Source organism: Pygocentrus nattereri, chromosome 11, assembly GCF_015220715.1.
Source record: "Pygocentrus nattereri isolate fPygNat1 chromosome 11, fPygNat1.pri, whole genome shotgun sequence".
In the NCBI taxonomy this organism is placed as follows: domain Eukaryota; kingdom Metazoa; phylum Chordata; class Actinopteri; order Characiformes; family Serrasalmidae; genus Pygocentrus; species Pygocentrus nattereri.
The window spans coordinates 33657925-33675021 of NC_051221.1; the positions used below are offsets into that span (position 1 = coordinate 33657925).

The window sequence follows — 17097 nt, forward strand, 5'->3', positions numbered from 1 at the left end:
CATAGTAATACTTTTATTTGATCTCATTTGGTTTTGTCTGGTGATTTTAGGCTATACTGTACTACAGCTGATTGCGCATTTTATCCACAAAGTGCTTCCTACTTTATCAGTCCACTTTAGCCTACCCACACTCACCAATCAAAATAATCAACCATGTGTTGGTTTTGAAGAGATAAAGGAGAGAACTCTGGCTGAGGTGTTATTTCTGTTTTCTATGAGATACATGAAAAACAACCGGTCTTCATTTTTCTCAATTTCAATTCATTAAAATCTAGATTTAGGACACGTCCGAGATAAGTGAAGCATTGAAAGTGCAAAACTAAAGAGCCCTGCTGAAAGAAATCACAGAAACCATTAAACCTTTCTGTTGGTTTCTGGTGGCGTCCAATATTCTCTAATGGTATTGAGGGTAGTATGAGGGAAGACTGATTGAAAGAGTGGTAAGAAGTCTGAGAACTTGAGCTGTAGTTCTCAGAGTAGAGTGTAGGGCAGCAACAGCCTGTAACTAGAAGGCCAGACCCCCTCATAGCTGTAGTAGGACTGATGTAGCGAACCCTTCATCACGGGAATGGAAGGTGAGGATGTGAATTTATAGAGTGTTAGATTAGAAGAATGAGGGGTTTCATCCATGTTCCTCAAACTTCTCTGGAATGGAACATTTTACACCAAACCCCTCTGAATAACTTTGTTTACATCTCAACCATTTAATGTAGAATTGAAAAAACAAACAAATAGGTGGAGTCTCCCTTTTAAAGCTACATTATGTAGCCTGTGATTTTTCTACACAAACAAAATATGCAATCTTAACTACACTGATAATTCACTGGTAATGTCTCTTTAAATAGTATGTAAGAAAATGACATTCAGAAATGTAATGCAGTTTTGAACAGTACTGTCAGATGCTAACAGTACTGCTACCGGAGCTGTTCATTAAGATCTCAACACTGATAGGTCATGTTATTTATTCCATTCATTCATTTACAAAAGAAGAACAATTTATTATAAAGCAATAAACCACACATGGCTGTGCTTTACTGCAATTTTATCACAGAGAAGAGGTTTTACTACGCTTTGCACTGCACCTTTTCCATGATAAAATCACAGGAACGCACAGCCTCGAGTAGCTTATTGCTTTTATAAGACAGTGGCCAAAATAAAATATGGCAAAGTACAATTTTTTTTTTACTAATTATTAATAATAATTGTCAAACATGTATTTCACCAAAGAAATGTAGTTCTGTTAGAGTATGGTGTCATTGCCAAGCAACCACAGACTGCTAAATGAGTACAGGAACATTTAGGCCCAGTCTCATTTTACCCCTTGCCCCTAACACTTTGCCCTTCACGTCTAGGGGTAGGGTTGTCCCGATTGTTGGTGAGATGGAGGGGTAGGGTGAAGTGTTGGGGCTGTTTGACCCTTCAAATGGAGATTTTTCAGAGGTGCACTACAAACGGAGTAAATTCCTGGAATGCCCTGTGAATCATCAGCGAAATGGCTGCACAAGCGGCCAAAGAGACACATAAATCTAAGTATATCTCTGTTAAAAAGCCGCTGTATTGTAAGAACCATGGTAATAGCATTTTATGGTCATTTCCTTCATAACATGTATAAAAACTGCTAGTAATGCGCTGATGTCTCGGTCTCTGCCTGGCGAAATTTCCTGTTCCACCTTAAATCGTGCAGCAGTTACATTCTGGTACCTGAGCTTGCTGCACCATTTAAGGTGGAATGGGAAAATTCGATCACAAAGCTGGCGATTAGAAAACTATAAAATCAGCTTCATATCACCGAAGAATTCTTGGTGGCAATAATAAATAATTGCCCCCTCTTTGAAGGCAGATGATGCTGTAATTGTATTTAAGCAGTGAGGAGTTGAACTCTACCCTCCTCTGTTGTCACTGCAGGCTGGCAGGATCGCCTGCAGAGCAGCACAAGTAGCTGTTAATGAAGTGATGTAGTTTTTTGTTTGTGCTCTTTTTTTATTCGGTGACTTGTTTGATTGATTGGTGCGTAAAACTGAAGTTGTGAATGAATTGTGAGCACCCATGCTTTTCAGTCTCCTTTGGATGAATGACAAATGTCAGTGTGATATACCATTATTACTATAGTATGGAGACAAAGCAGGAAAACACATCCTGGTTATTTTTCCAGGCTATTTTAAATTGTTTCACCTGTCCTGTCATGTGACACACAAGTGCAATCACCACGGCAGGAGGCAGCATATTAGAAATGGCTCGTCTCGTCTGTTTACGTAAAAATTGCTGAGTACAACTGATGATGTATCCGGTTCTTGAAGGGTCGTCCTATTTCAGAGGGGGAAGATTTCAACCACTACTCCTAGTAACTCAGTTTCAAGGGGGAGGGTTACACGAAAACAAGGGGTAGGGGTAAAAAAAAAGAAATGGGATTGGGCCTTAGTCTCCTGTCACTGTATACTGTGGACATATCATGATTTTTTTCATTTTTGTTTTATAATAATGAACATATAGCACTGTTATTATAAAAAGCTTCATTCATAAGTTCTCTGGTCACCAAATTACCACTACGATTGTTATATAGCACACATAACCTGTGCCCGTCTTCCCACACTGGACTAAATCTCAAATGGCTCCCTGTTCCCTGCATAGTACACTATGTGTGAGTTTAAATACTGGCTCTTGCACTCCAACAGGGCATAATATAGCTAATAACTAATAGCTGTTTGGGATTCAACCACGTCCATAGTTGACAAATAGCGCACTTTTTGGCTCAGCCTGGGTTTCAAGCAAGCAAAATTTATTTATATAGCGCTTTTTACAACAGGTGTTGTCACAAAGCAACTTTACAGAACAATCAGTATTACAGAGAGAAGAGAAAAGAAGAAAGAAAATCCGGGTCCGAGCCCCCATGAGCAAGCCAGCGGCGACGGTGACAAGGAAAAACTCCCTAAAAGAGGAAGAAACCTTGAGAGGAACCAAGACTCAGAAGGGGAACCCATCCTCCTCTGGTCGACACCGGACAGCAAACATTATTAGTATGAAGTATTATAGTAAAGTGGGAAAAGAAAGAGAGAGATCTGAGGGTGAGGACTGCACAGCGCTGTACAGCAAGAAGCTCAGTGGTGGTCAAACCGGTCCAGAAGGCTGGTGAGCAGCGGCACCAATCAAGGCAGTAGAGGCAACAGCATCAGGCGCACAGGATGGGCAGCTGATCAGCTCGGCAGAGAAAGGAGAAGAAAAAACAGAGTTAGTACTGTAAAGAGTGGCTGACCACAGATTACAGTAAAACAGAGCAGTGTAGACTCCAGCAGGTCTAGACCTGACAGGGAAGACTAGTCACCAAATGCTTGACTGTACAAATAAGTTTTTAGCCTAGACTTAAAGATTGGGGCTGTGTCTGATTCCCGAACATTGGCAGGAAGATTATTCCAGAGCTGGGGGGCTTTGTATGAGAAAGCTCTCCCCCCTGATGTAGCTTTATTTATTCTAGGTACCAGTAGTAAGCCAGCACCTTGTGATCTAAGTAGGCGTGATGGTTCATAGTAGGAGAGGAGCTCACTCAGGTACTGAGGGGCGAGCCCGTTTAGAGCTTTATAAGTCAGTAATAGAATTTTATAATCAATGCGAAATTTAACTGGTAACCAGTGCAGGGCTGATAAAACTGGACTAATATGGTCAAACTTCCTAGTTCTTGTGAGGACTCTGGCTGCAGCGTTCTGGACTAGCTGAAGCTTGTTAAGGCTTTTGCTGTGACATCCAGACAGCAGGGCATTACAATAATCTAGCCTTGAAGTGATAAATGCATGAACTAGCTTTTCTGCATCCTGTAGAGATAATGAATTTCTTAATTTAGCGATATTGCGGAGATGCAGGAAAGCTGTTCTAGTGATATTAGATATATGTGTGTTGAAGGAGAGATCAGCGTCTATCATGACACCAAGATTTTTAACAGATAAGCTTGATGAAACTGAGAGATTGTTAAGTTTTAGTGTTGAGTTAGACAGTCTGTGTCTGTGTCTGGCTAATTTTGGACCAAGAAGCAGGACCTCTGTTTTATCTGAGTTAAGTAACAGAAAATTATTTGACATCCAATCTTTTATGTCTTTTACACAGTCCTCAATCTTGGCAAGTTTAATTTTATCATCCGGTTTACTTGATATATATAACTGGGTGTCATCTGCATAACAGTGGAAATTTATGCCGTGTTTACTGATAATGGTGCCTAGTGGTAGCATATATATTGTAAATAATATAGGTCCTAAAACAGAACCTTGTGGAACACCATAAATTACTTTTGCACGAACAGATGATTCACCCTTTACATTAACAAACTGATATCGATCGGTGAGGTAGGACCTGAACCAGGAAAGAGCTGTTCCTGTTACCCCTACAAGGTTTTCTAGTCTATCTAGTAGGATAGCGTGGTCTATTGTGTCGAATGCTGCACTAAGGTCAAGGAGGACTAACAACGACACATTTCCTTGGTCCGTGAATAATAGAAGATCATTTATAATTTTTACTAATGCTGTTTCTGTACTATGATGTGGCCTAAAACCAGACTGAAATTTTTCGTGTAGATTATTCCTATGCAAATAAGGGCTTAATTGTTTTGCTACCACTTTTTCTAGGATCTTAGATATGAAGGGGAGATTTGAGATGGGTCTATAATTTGATAGTTCACAGGGATCGAGGTTAGCTTTCTTAATCAGCGGTCTAATTACTGCAAGTTTAAAAGTTTTTGGGATATATCCGAGGCTAAGAGAGGAGTTTATTATTGACAGAATAGGCTTAGTTATTTCTGGTAAGATTTCCTTGAGTAGACCTGTAGGGATCGGGTCCAGAATACAGGTCGATGGTTTTGCAGAAGAGACTATTTTGATTAGTTCATTTTCTTGGAGTAATGTAAACGATTCCAGCCTATCTGGAGTGACTCTAATATTCTCAGGGTCTAGACTGGAATTATAAGCCACCAGGTTTGTGGAGTTTAACTGTGTGTTCAGAATTGTCTGTCTAATTTTTTCAATTTTATCACTAAAGAAATTCAGAAAATCATTGCTGCTATAGGCTGATGGCATCTGGGGTTCAGTGACTCTTTTGTTCTCTGTCAGTTTAGAAATTGTGCTAAATAGTAATCTGGGATTGTTCTTATTGTTTTCTATGAGAGAGGAGAGATAGGCTGAACGTGCTGCAGTAAGAGCTCTTCTATAGTCTATAAGGCTCTCCTTCCAGGCGGACTGGAACACTTCTAATTTAGTCAGACGCCATTTTCGCTCTAGTTGCCTGGCTGTCTGTTTTAGAGTTCGAGTGTGATCATTATACCACGGGGCGAGTTTTTTCTGCCGTACTATTTTGCTTTTTAATGGAGCTATACTGTCTAACGTAGATCGATTTCATGCTACTTCTGACTGAAACACAGACATTTGGAGCGTGTAGGCCATTCAAGTGACATTCTTTAGTGACTTTTATATTGTAGTTTTACAGGAAATAATTTAAACCTATGATATTAATGAAGACGTTTTAGCCTTGAGCCTTTTTGCTAACTGAGCCTAGTGCTAGTTAAGAAAGTATGCTTATAAATCAGTGACACAAAACAAACGATATTCATTACCTCACATTTTAAGCAATCTGGAAATTTCTTTTCTGTTCAAGTTCTTATCATTTTGTGTCATCTGCCATACACACTGCGTAACTGTCTCACAGATGTTTCATTTAAATGTTCATTTGTGTTCTTATTATACATTCATGAATATTCGAGTTAATACAGGCATATCATAGAAGATTTTAAAAAGGGTAACTGGCAAAATGTGTTTACCACCTTTAAGATAATGACGATGATTTCATTAAAAATTTGCTACTCGTTATATAACGGTTTATTTGATGTAGAGTATGACGGGTCACATGACCAGAGTTCAGTTAAGGGCATGACCGTGGCGTTGTGGGTCAGAACCAACACGGATGCAGAGAGAAGACTTACAGCTCCAAAATAACCTTGTTCTACATGTGGTCCAAGAGGCGCGCACAGTAATTCTCTTATTTCTTTGTATTGTGTATGTTGATGTGTCTGTTCATGAACAATGTGATACGTTTTCAAACGTTTTATGTGATTTCCTCACATCTCTGTTGTGCTAAGGTGTTCTCTGCCTATTTATCTATGGACAATAGTTTGAAAGACTTTAAAGGAAACCCTTAAAAGCAACGTATTTGAACTTTCTAAGTCTTTATTTTCTTGTAGTTTTCACGGTGTCTGCTGAAGAATGAAAGAGAGAGAGAAAGAAAATAAATCTTCAAAAGACGTCTGTACGAAGCGTGGCCGTTAATTCATTGGACCAGTGTAAATACACTGTGTTTCAGAAGGGGCTTTAGGGGCTGGTATGCAAACCTGCACAGCGTGCACCTCCCCCCTCACCCACTCTATTAAAAGGACATTTCTTGCTGCTGTTGTTAGTTTAAGTTGTGTCTGTGTGTCGACTGTGTTTTATTGTGTTGGGCTGTGGGTTAGTTAGTTGTGCTGTGTTGTGTTTAGTGTCTGCCGTGCAGTTAAGTTGTGTGGCTGTTACCTTACCCACCATTCTCGCTGATGTTCAGTAGCACTGGGCTGGGCATTTCTTGCTGTCTGTTGAAGTGCCTGTTCAATAAAAAAAAGCATTAGCCTGTATGTCCAGTGTTTTACTGGCTCTTCTTCTATGCGCCAATACCACAGCATTTACTGATAGATTCATAGAGGCTTTTTCTTTCCTCCACTTTGTGGAAGTTTCTACTCATCCATTTTGACAAAGAATAGAGAGATGTGAGCCATCAAAAACAGAAATTATTTCTGTCTGTCAAAACCATCACATCACGCCCTGGTACCTGCAGCTGGTCTTGGTTATGCTGTAGATGCTCACTTGTGTCACTTCCTGTTAGAGCACATTTAAAGAGGGAGGAAAGCTAAGAGTTTGTGGGGGTATTGGGTGTTATACAACTTTTGGTAACGTTAAATAGAATGAGAATTTTGCCATTTACAAGTGTTATAGTGTTAATTAGGGAATGAAAAATGAGTTTTGTGACATTATTAACCTAATGATTGCTCAACAGGCTTCAGTAAAGAGTTTGGGTTTGTGGGGTCGGAAGATGAAACTGACACAAGACCCGTGGACAGTTGTATTGTGCTTTCGGTCTTGGTTTCAGAATCGCTACACCCCTAATAATTACTTCCCTCAAACTGTACTGGAAATACATTACTTACTACTTTTGGAAAAAGAAAATACATTTTAAAAAATTTATTACTTTGCTTCTCTGTCACAAATGATCTCAGTATTTGGCAGATAACTTCACTTATTTTAAGCATATTCTATTTGTGCCATTTTCTTGGCAATCTCAATGTCTCCTTGATGATTCTGGCTGATCTCTGCGATGATGAAACAGGGGTTGGAGCCCCCGATCCTTCTTCCTGTACAAAGTTCAAACTCGAGTGGCATCTTCAAAACTGATCATGAATTAATTTTGAGGCTTTGATCCTGTGTGCTGACATCCTCTCACTACTGAGCTGATGCTAACTGAAGGAGTAGGGTATTAGTGCATGCTGGAACACTCAGGAAGGGTGTAATGTCCTCGTAGTTGCGTTTTGTCACTCAGCAAGGCGTGATTTTTTTTTTTTTAACGAGTTTCGACCCACCTCTTCTGAAGGTGTGGAGCCACCCCTGCTTGGAATATGTCATCTTACAAGCTGTTTATCTGTTTGTTCTTGTACAGCGCTATTTATTTCTTGTATTTATTTCTATTTCTACAACTCTAATACAGAAGAAAGTATTATGTGATGTCAGTTAACAACTGCAGTTCCAGTTCACTGCTGAATATATAATTAACACTTTTTAAAATCTCTTCAGGCACTGGTATTATGAGTTGCTTTATTTGTGTAAATGTACTGATCTAAAGTCAGATTAAATATGACTTTTCTCATAATCATCCTGATTACTTTTCAAAAGTTTTTCTAAGCCTTCAAGACAAAAAGGCTTCTAACATTGCAAACTTGATAAACCTTATTCCTCTAAAATACCGTAGCCATGTGAATCATTTTCTTGGCAATATCAACGTCTCCTTGACGATTCTCACCGATCTCTGCGACGATGAAATGGGTTGGAGCCCCCAAACCTTCTACTTAGACAAAGTTTGAACTCTGCTATCATGTTTAAAACTAAATTTGCTTTTATCCTGTGGACTGAGATCATCTTACCACTGAGCTGACACTAACCAAAGGAGCAAGTCCTGGAGGGCCGGCATCCGGCACAATTTAGGGGTTTAACTGCTCAAACACCCCTGTGTAAACTGCTAAACTGTGCTGGACTGGACAGCACTGGAGTTGTGCACACTGAAGTAAGGTAGTACTCAGGGTTGGGATAGTTACTGAAAAATGAGTAGTTATCTACTTTGTAGCTACTTTTTCCAAAATTTGTAGCTAGATAAAATTTGGCTACTTTTCCTGAAAGAGCTTCTTTTTGGCTACTTTCAAAGTGTGATTGTCAGAATGTTTGTGGATCTCCACCTGACACACCAAACAGGCCAAACTGATGGTGTGAACAAGACACTGCATTTAATCGTGTGCCAGACAAAAACACACAATTTAAAAGCTGCAAATACAAAGATCACCAAAAAGTGTAACCAACAATCAAACTTACACAACCAAAGGCGTGATATTCAGCAAAAATGAATATGAATGCTCTGGATGGTTGACCCAAGATATTTGAAGTCATCCACCTTTACGACCTCTACTCCTTGCATCTTCATGGACTGAGAATAGTCCACCAACCAAAAATATTCAGCCAGTAGCGTCCTGTGACCACTGATGAAGGACTAGACGATGACTAGCTCATACTGTACAGCAAGAGATGAGCTTTACATCTACAAGGTGAACTGACAACGCAGGTGCATTTAATAGACAGTGAGTGGACACAGTGTTTAAAACTCCAACAGCACTGCTGGGTCTGATCCATCATACCAGCACCACGTCACTGTTACTGCAGTGCTGAGAATGATTCACCACCCAAATAGGACCTGCTCTGTGAGGGTCCATGGGGGTCTGACAACTGAAGAACAGGGTAAAAGGGGGCTAACAAAGTATGCAGAGAAACAGATGGACTACAGTCTGTAATTGTAGAACTACAAAGTGCACCTATACAGTAAGTGGAGCTGATAAAATGGACAATGAGTGTAGAAACAAGGAGGTGGTCATGTATGTATGATTGGTGTAAATACAGACATGACCTTCAGAGTCTTTATTAAACTTCAGCAACACTTTAGCCTCAAAATCCTCATCAGGGACTCTGTCTCTGTTTGGGGTGAGAATCAGGCCTGAATAATCTCTGCACTGCTGCAGCGGTGCTGCTGCCTCACTGCAGAACTAGATTTCTAGGTAAAATATCATAATAATCCTCCTCTGCTGTAAAATCGTTATAACACACAGTTCAAACACAGTTTTCACAATAAATGGTCTTAAACACTGGAGTTAACACACAACTGCTAATTCACCAGCCTTTAAACCTGAAGACTGGCGTGCAGACTGCTGGTCTCCATAGTAACGCAGATAACGAAACGGCAAAGAGAAAAAAGATGAACATCGATCATTTGGAGGTGAATGGACTTATTTACATTCATAATCACTCAGCTGGTTTCTTGATATGTTTAATATGCAGCAACTCGCGAAACTGAAGTCAGCTTCTCTTTCTCCTGCTTCTCGTTTGATTGTCCCGCCTCAGGCACCATTTAAGGTGGAACGGGACAATTCAAACGAGAAGCTGGAGAATGAGAAGCGACTTCAACCTCATAAAAAGTCAAGAATTGACAAACATATTACAAGAAACTCGCGGAGAAATTTCCCGAGAAGCGAGAAACGCGGCTAGAGCTGAGCTAAAGGTTAACGCTGAGCCAAGTGAGCCCGGGTTTGCCTTTATATTTTTAGCCTGTATCACATCAGCTCGTACTGAGACATACTTACAGCCAAGACGGTAAAACGGACAGAAAATGTTGTGCCTACCAAGGCGGTTTCATTTTTGCTGAAAGGAGAAAACGGCTGTTCTTAATATTTTGTCTGCGACCCCTGAGTTAAGCCTATGAGTAAAGAGGGATTAGCGCGAGGGGCGAGCGTGTGCCCGTCTGCTGGAGCTGCCTGGCTCGGGCAGGTTTGCACAGTCGCCACCAGCCCGGTTACCGGCAGCGCTCTGTGCTTCATTTTTCCCAGATTGACTGAAGCCTGTAGTGAAATTGTAGAGAAAATTTTCGTTATAGCTACACAAAAAAGTGTAGGCGCTGCAGCCGCTAGCTACATTTCCTAAAACTGGATATCCCTGGGTATTACTGCATGCTGGAAAACCTGCCTAATGGGTTGCCCATAACTCCAAAGGAGAGGAGTGCAATGTCTGACCAACAAACGGACACCCCCGTGTGTTCCATCCATCCATTTTCTAAGCCGCTTCTCCGTCAGGGTCGCGGGGGGGGGGGGGGGGGGGGGGGGGGCTGGAGCCTATCCCAGCAGTCTTCGGGCGGAAGGCAGGATACACCCTGGACAGGTCGCCAGTCCATCGCAGGGCAGACACACAGACACTCACTCACACCTAGGGACAATTTAGCACATCCAATTGGCCTGACTGCATGTCTTTGGACTGTGGGAGGAAACCGGAGAACCCGGAGGAAACCCACGCAGACACGGGGAGAACATGCAAACTCCACACAGAGAAGACCCCGGTCACCCGGCCGGGGAATCGAACCCAGGCCCCCCGTGTGTTATTGGGTCCATTTAGCTCTTGTGGAGTGAAATCAATTGAACCAAATGGAAAAGATACAATATCACAAAAACTACTGTGGATGGGTTAATAGAGACGTGTTACAGGCATTTTTTGTGGAAACAAGTTTTGCCGCGCCACTTTAAAGTGGCGCCTTTTGGAGGTGTGGTGATCGCTATTGGCTGTTGAGTCCAGTGGGTTTTCTGTGACGCTGGGTTCTGTGTTCCTCCTGGGTGTAGAACAGAATTACGTTTAGGATTTCCTTTTTTTATCTTGTGTACATTAAATACACGACACACTGGACAGATCGAAAGTCCACTGGATTTTTTTTAAAGTAATCTAAAAATAATCTGTAAGGGCAAAACTAAACCTTCCTCACGAAGATGCTGATGGCCTGGAGACGAAGCCTGTGAGGATGTCAGGTGGTCCCTTGGACCGGGAGCCCTCGAGAGGGGGTGACGGCCTGCTAGACATACTAAAGACTTTGCCTAGTGTGACTGGTAAGAAGCGGGGTTGCTGCTCTTGGACAAAGGGCGGGGGGCGATGCGACGTCAGAGCCCACCGTGGGACCCATGATGCTTTGTGCATGCTCAGCCAATCCGTATTTAGTTTTAGCAAAAGTGAGTAATAAAGAGTTTTGGGTTGCGTGTTCATATGCTCGTTAGGTTAAATGCCAACAGTGCAGCGGGCTGGATGGGTGCTGGGTTTTCAGAGTGCGAGTCTCAGTTGCCCAGGTTTGTTTCCTGATTCTGAGGCTTAGCATTACACATTCTCAGCCCCGTCCGTGTGAGAGGGTGATCGCGAAGGCAGGAGAAATGGTTTGAAAGCGAACGGACCCCAAAAACAGCTAAACTACTGAACGCAAGCCAATAAAAAACTTCTTTTCTCTCTTCTCTCACGCTCGGCTGCACAAGCCCAGTCAATCTAAAGTGAATCTAAAGTCACGTAAGTATTTTCAGTCGTTCTCTAACGCACATTCTTTCAATCTCCTTCCTTTACAGTGGTCGCTTGATTGTCACATCTTGTACTGTAGCAGTCAGCTGTGACTGGTAACGTGGCAAGTCACAAGAGCTGAATGGTGCTGTGTAAACCTGGCTGGGTTCATATAAAGATATTTGTTACCACACTTTAAGACGTAAAATGAACCGAAACAGTTTTGAAAGCATATTTCTTTTAACAAACGATATCTAGAACGCAAAATGAAGCAGCCAGAGTTTTCTGTATAACCATAAATCACCTCCCCACACATCCATTCCAACCAATAACGTCATCTTTCTTTCACCGTGTATTTCAGTCTCCGGAGAGACCGTCAAAAATTGCCATAGCCGACTATATTTCAAGTCGTCAAGGCGGGGTATTGGGTAAAGTTTTCAACTAGCAATAATCGCGCCTCGGATAAACCTCATAGGCTACGATACTGCCACTGCGCAAAGCTGCCGACCTGTCACAGACGCCGAGCTACAGACCAAAACGCTTAAACATCCCGGTGACGGTGACGCTCACAGAACACCTACAAGAGCAGGAGAACTAATGTACTCGTCGTGTTTTAATGAGTCTGTACTGAAGAGACATTTTACTAAACCCTCTAACATTTCACTCGCCGTCATTCCCCTTTAAATCTCCTAAAACAAGTCGCTGTTGCATTGTGGGACACACGCAGGGCGGGACACGCAGAGAGTGGCCAATGAGGAAGAGGCTGTGGAGACATCCTGTAAATATTATCCGTCCAACTCGCCACCGATGGATTTCTCGGGAAAGTCTCTTTTAATCCGGAATGTGTTTTCTTTCTCTTGACCTCCGCGATTTGTAGTCCAGCTCTAAACCTAACTAAGGCTGCCGTTTCCTCTCTGTCTCCATGGAGACTGACATCATCACGAACGCAGAGCACGCGATGCGGTCTGACGGCCTGTGTTTTCACGGTTTTACTGCACATCTAAAGTTTTGAACCGCGTCTGGCATCACGCAGAGGTTCATATCCACTAAAACACCTTCCAGAAAAGCGCCAGAACTTCAGCGAGCGGGTCAAATCGAGCGAGTCCGCGTCTTCCAGGGTGAAGAGCGCAGGCAGGGCTTCGCCGCTAGATGGCGGTAAAAGTCCACAGATCGGGTTTCCTTCCTCACGTCTCCTCTCCCTCACACTCGGCTGTGGACCGGTTTATTTGGACTTCCTGAACTAGAGTCCGACTCGCGCTTCGCCTTTTTGGCGAATACACGTAAAACCCAATGCAGTTTTTTTGTAAACTGTAAAACCGTTCACAAGATAATAATACAACGCTGCACTGTTTTTTCCATAATAAGTGGTAATCCTACCCCAGTCAGGAACCGCCTGGATTTCTTTACCAAAGCTGTAGAAGGGAATACATACAAAAAAAAAATTGTTTACATTTCATTACTATAAAAGATCTAACGATGATATGAGACTTGATTGTGAGGAGTAAAGAAAGTGGTTTACACTTAGGCCCAAATCCCATTTCTTATTTTTAACTGTACTCTTTGTTTACGAGTGTCATCTTGCCTCTTGGAACTGAGTTATAAGGGGTCGTGGATGAAATCTCCCCCTATAAAATGGGACAACCCTCGATTAAAATGGAAATTAATTAATAGGCTACCAGCGGTGCTCTGTAGTTGACTCTTCCATTGTTTATCGCCCATCCCTAATTCTGCAGTGATATGAAGCTGAAGTCAGCTATTTGCCACCTTCTCATTCAAATTTTCCTGTTCCAACTTATATGGTGCAGCAGTTCTGATGATTTGTTTATGCTTGTTATGAAGAAAAGGAGCATAGCATATTGATACAATGGTTATTGGAAAGTTTTAACTGAGAAAATACCCATTTGTGTGTTTCTTTGGCAGCCGTGTTGCCGGTTTATCTTTTCACTCACAACACTCTGTTTGAAGTGTGCCTCTGAAAAACCTGGGCCATGTAGCCCTAACACTTCCCTCTGTTTCGACAAAAATCAGGACACCCTACCCTGAGGCGTGAACATGCACAACAAAGGGGTAAAGGCTAAGTGGTAGGGGCAAGGGGTGAAGTGGGACTGGGCCTTAGTCTTTTTGTTATTATCAAGAAAGCCATAAATAGGGAATCCCAGATGAGAAAACGCTTTTAGTTTTCTCTATTAGGAGACGAGGGACTTAAAAAATAGTCAAATCAAGAGGCTTTAATCGTCATTCTGTCTATGTACAAGTACATAGCGGAGTGAAATCACGTTCCTCCAGAAACATGCAACATGGAGCAAAGTAGACGGTACAAAGTTCATACATGCAGATGAAGGTGTGCAAAACATTAAACTAGAAACAATGCAATAAATATGATTTAAAAAACCCAGACATTACACACAGCAAACAGACAGGACAGTGCAGTGCTGACACAGCACTCATTTTTGAGCATGAGGTAGTGAGAATAAGGTGCAAGGATATTTAACATGCTGTGATATGAGTATAGGCAGTTAGATAAGATATATAGAATAGAACAGAACCAACTACTGAACTGAAAGAGCAGTTTAGGTGTTTTTGGCTTTTAAAAAGGTCCATATCCTACATTTTTACTGTATTTGATTGTTTCCCTTGAGGTTCACATATGATGTGTGATTTGGAGTGAAATTGGAGTGAATTTGGAGCAAATTCTTTTTAAATACAACCTCTCTTTATCCTTTAGAACTGAACAGGCTATTTTATTACTGCGACTTTAAGCCTGATATACAAAATCACCCAAATACCCAATTCCAAAACAATTGTGACAGTATGGGAAATGCAGAAAAATGCCAAAAGCTAGTGATGTATGAATCTGCTTTTACCTGTATTTAAATGAAAACAGTTCAAAAGACAAGATGTATTATGTTTTATTTTATCAACATCATTGTTTATTTCTGTAAACATCTGCTCATTCTGAAATTGATTCCTGCCACATGTTACAAAAAAAGATGAGTCGGGGCACCTAAGCACGTAGCGCAGTCATGCTTGGATATAACAGGACCACATAGGACTTCTGTAGTCCTTTAAGGATCAAAGGAGCAAGGATGGGTCGAGGCTCGCGACTTGCCAAAATGCATCAGCAAAAATAAATAAATAAAAAATCCAACAGTTAAGCAAAAGCAGTTCAAGGATTTTAGGTATTTCACCCTCTGCAGTGCATAATGTCATCAAAAGATTTAGGGCAACTGGCCAAATTTCCAAAAAACACAACTTTGACCCCTCAGAAGTCACTGCATTAAAAACTGGCTTGCTTCTGTGATGGAGTTCATCACATGGGCTCACAAATACTTTGACAAACCATTGTCAATAAACACCGTCTGTCGCTGCCTACACAAATGCAAGATAAGTCTGTACTGTACACAGCAGAAGCCGTATGTCAACAACATCCAGAAAAGCTGCTGACTTCTCAAGCTGCCAGGCTCAAGCTGATCTGAAACAAACTGATGCACGGTGGAAATGTACTGTGGTCAGACGAGTCATAATTTCCAGGTTTTTGTTTATGAAATAATTGTCAGAGGAAAAAGAATACTCAGATTGTTGCCAGCAGTTCAAAGTCAGGGTCTTTTGTGATATGGCAGGGAGTATTAGTAGGTAACTTGCACATCTGTCAAAGCACCAGTAATCACTTAAACACATCTTGGAGCAAACCTATGCTGCTGTTTAGGCACCATTTTTGTCAGGGATGTCCCTGCTTTTTTCAACATGACACAAAGACACATTCTACACATATTGCAACATCATGTCAAATGTTTTGTTTTCACAACATCACGAAAACAATGAATTCTAAAACAGGTTCATTTTTGCAGCTTAGTTTGCGTATATGGGACCATATGGACTGGAGAGTTAACAGTACATTTGCTAACTTTAGCCCATTACAGTCCATTACAGACATTTCTCTCCATGGTCAGTGAACAGTTTTTCCTGGCTGGTTTCAAGCAAACTTCTCCAGGATAAAGGGGCATTTAGACAGGGGAGAAAAAGTGGAAATGAATCACACATTTTTATTAGCTTGTGCTGGTCTTTTGAACAGGTTTCTTGGAGATTGAGATGAATATACCCATATGAAACTGTAAGATTGATTAAAGTATATAGGGTTAAAATAGATTAAGGTTACATTTCTTGCACACTATAATTTCAGCTAATGAGAGACCAGGTGGCACAATCATCACCTTGATTAAACATGGCTGTGATAAGCTGTCAGTGACTGTCAAGACTTGTCTAATCATCACAAAGACAACAAAGTCTGCCACATAGCTGTACAAAGTGATAATGAATATCAAGCTGTAACATTAGATCATTTACATCTTTAGAATAGCAGCACTTGAACTTGCCATGAATGTAGCCCTAATTTAGTAGATTTTCAAATGTCTTACCCTTTGCCAAACCATGCTGAGCATATAAACTCAGTTAAGATGGCACAGACATTTAAATGTCAACACATATACATATATGTACCTATTTATGCAAGAGCAATTTAGCCCTGTCCATTAATGCTGATAAGGAGTATTTCAGCCTGCTTTTTAAATGAAGTACAATACAGGGCAGCCAGTCGGAACAGAGTTTATTTACATACAGCATTCATAAAGGTTTAATAATAAAAATATTAATTCAATAAAGAGAAGCTGAAAAATTGTCATCATAAATGAATTATGGCTGCTTTTGGTACCTAAAACCACAGAGATGCTATAAAAGGATACAATGCAATAAAATATGATGGAAGTATAGGATATGGGTCTTATGAGGTAACGCTGGCTTCTATAATGCATTTAAGAACACGTGTCAGGATCCAGTCCTTGCAGGCCAAAACACTGCAGACTGCAGCACACTGCCTTATTAAACACTCTGGATTCAGCTCTTCAGCTAATTAGCAAGGCGTTCATGAACTGAATTTAGAGTGTAAGCGCTAACCTCTGCTGCACTTTGACATAGAAGGTCCCCAGTGTGACATGCCTGCTCTAAAATATGTGGTTCATACTTTGTTTTTAATGTGCAGATATCAGGCTGCAAATTGGATTCACCCAGTTAGCATACTCATAGCATTTTATGTTGCACAAAGATGAAGTGAAAGAAATAAGCCGTGGAGAAAGAATGAGGATCACAGATATGATGAGAAACACAAGGTGAGGTGTGCAACCCTGCTCCTGGAGGCCTGCCATGCAGAATGAAGCTCCAAACCCTAATCTAACACACGTGATCTACTTCGGCAAGTTTTCAGCAGCATCTGAATATTGGAGTCAGGTCTGGTAGATTAGGTTATTAGGTTTGCAAGTACAACAGAACAGGTTTTGAAGCTCTGCAGGAGGTCAGATTTGCAGGAACAGGCTTGAGCACCGCTGCATAGACCGTAACCTCATTAGTCCACTAAAAGTAAAAGTGCTCCCGAGGAATC

General features: G+C 41.3%; 1 non-coding gene across 1 annotated transcript; it reads right to left on the bottom strand.

The window, feature by feature from the left end:
* Nucleotides 1–12027: 12027 nt before the first annotated feature.
* On the bottom strand, nucleotides 12028–12168 carry LOC119264553. The gene has a single exon (XR_005131119.1). It is a non-coding gene; the product is annotated as a U4 spliceosomal RNA (small nuclear RNA).
* Nucleotides 12169–17097: the final 4929 nt, after the last annotated feature.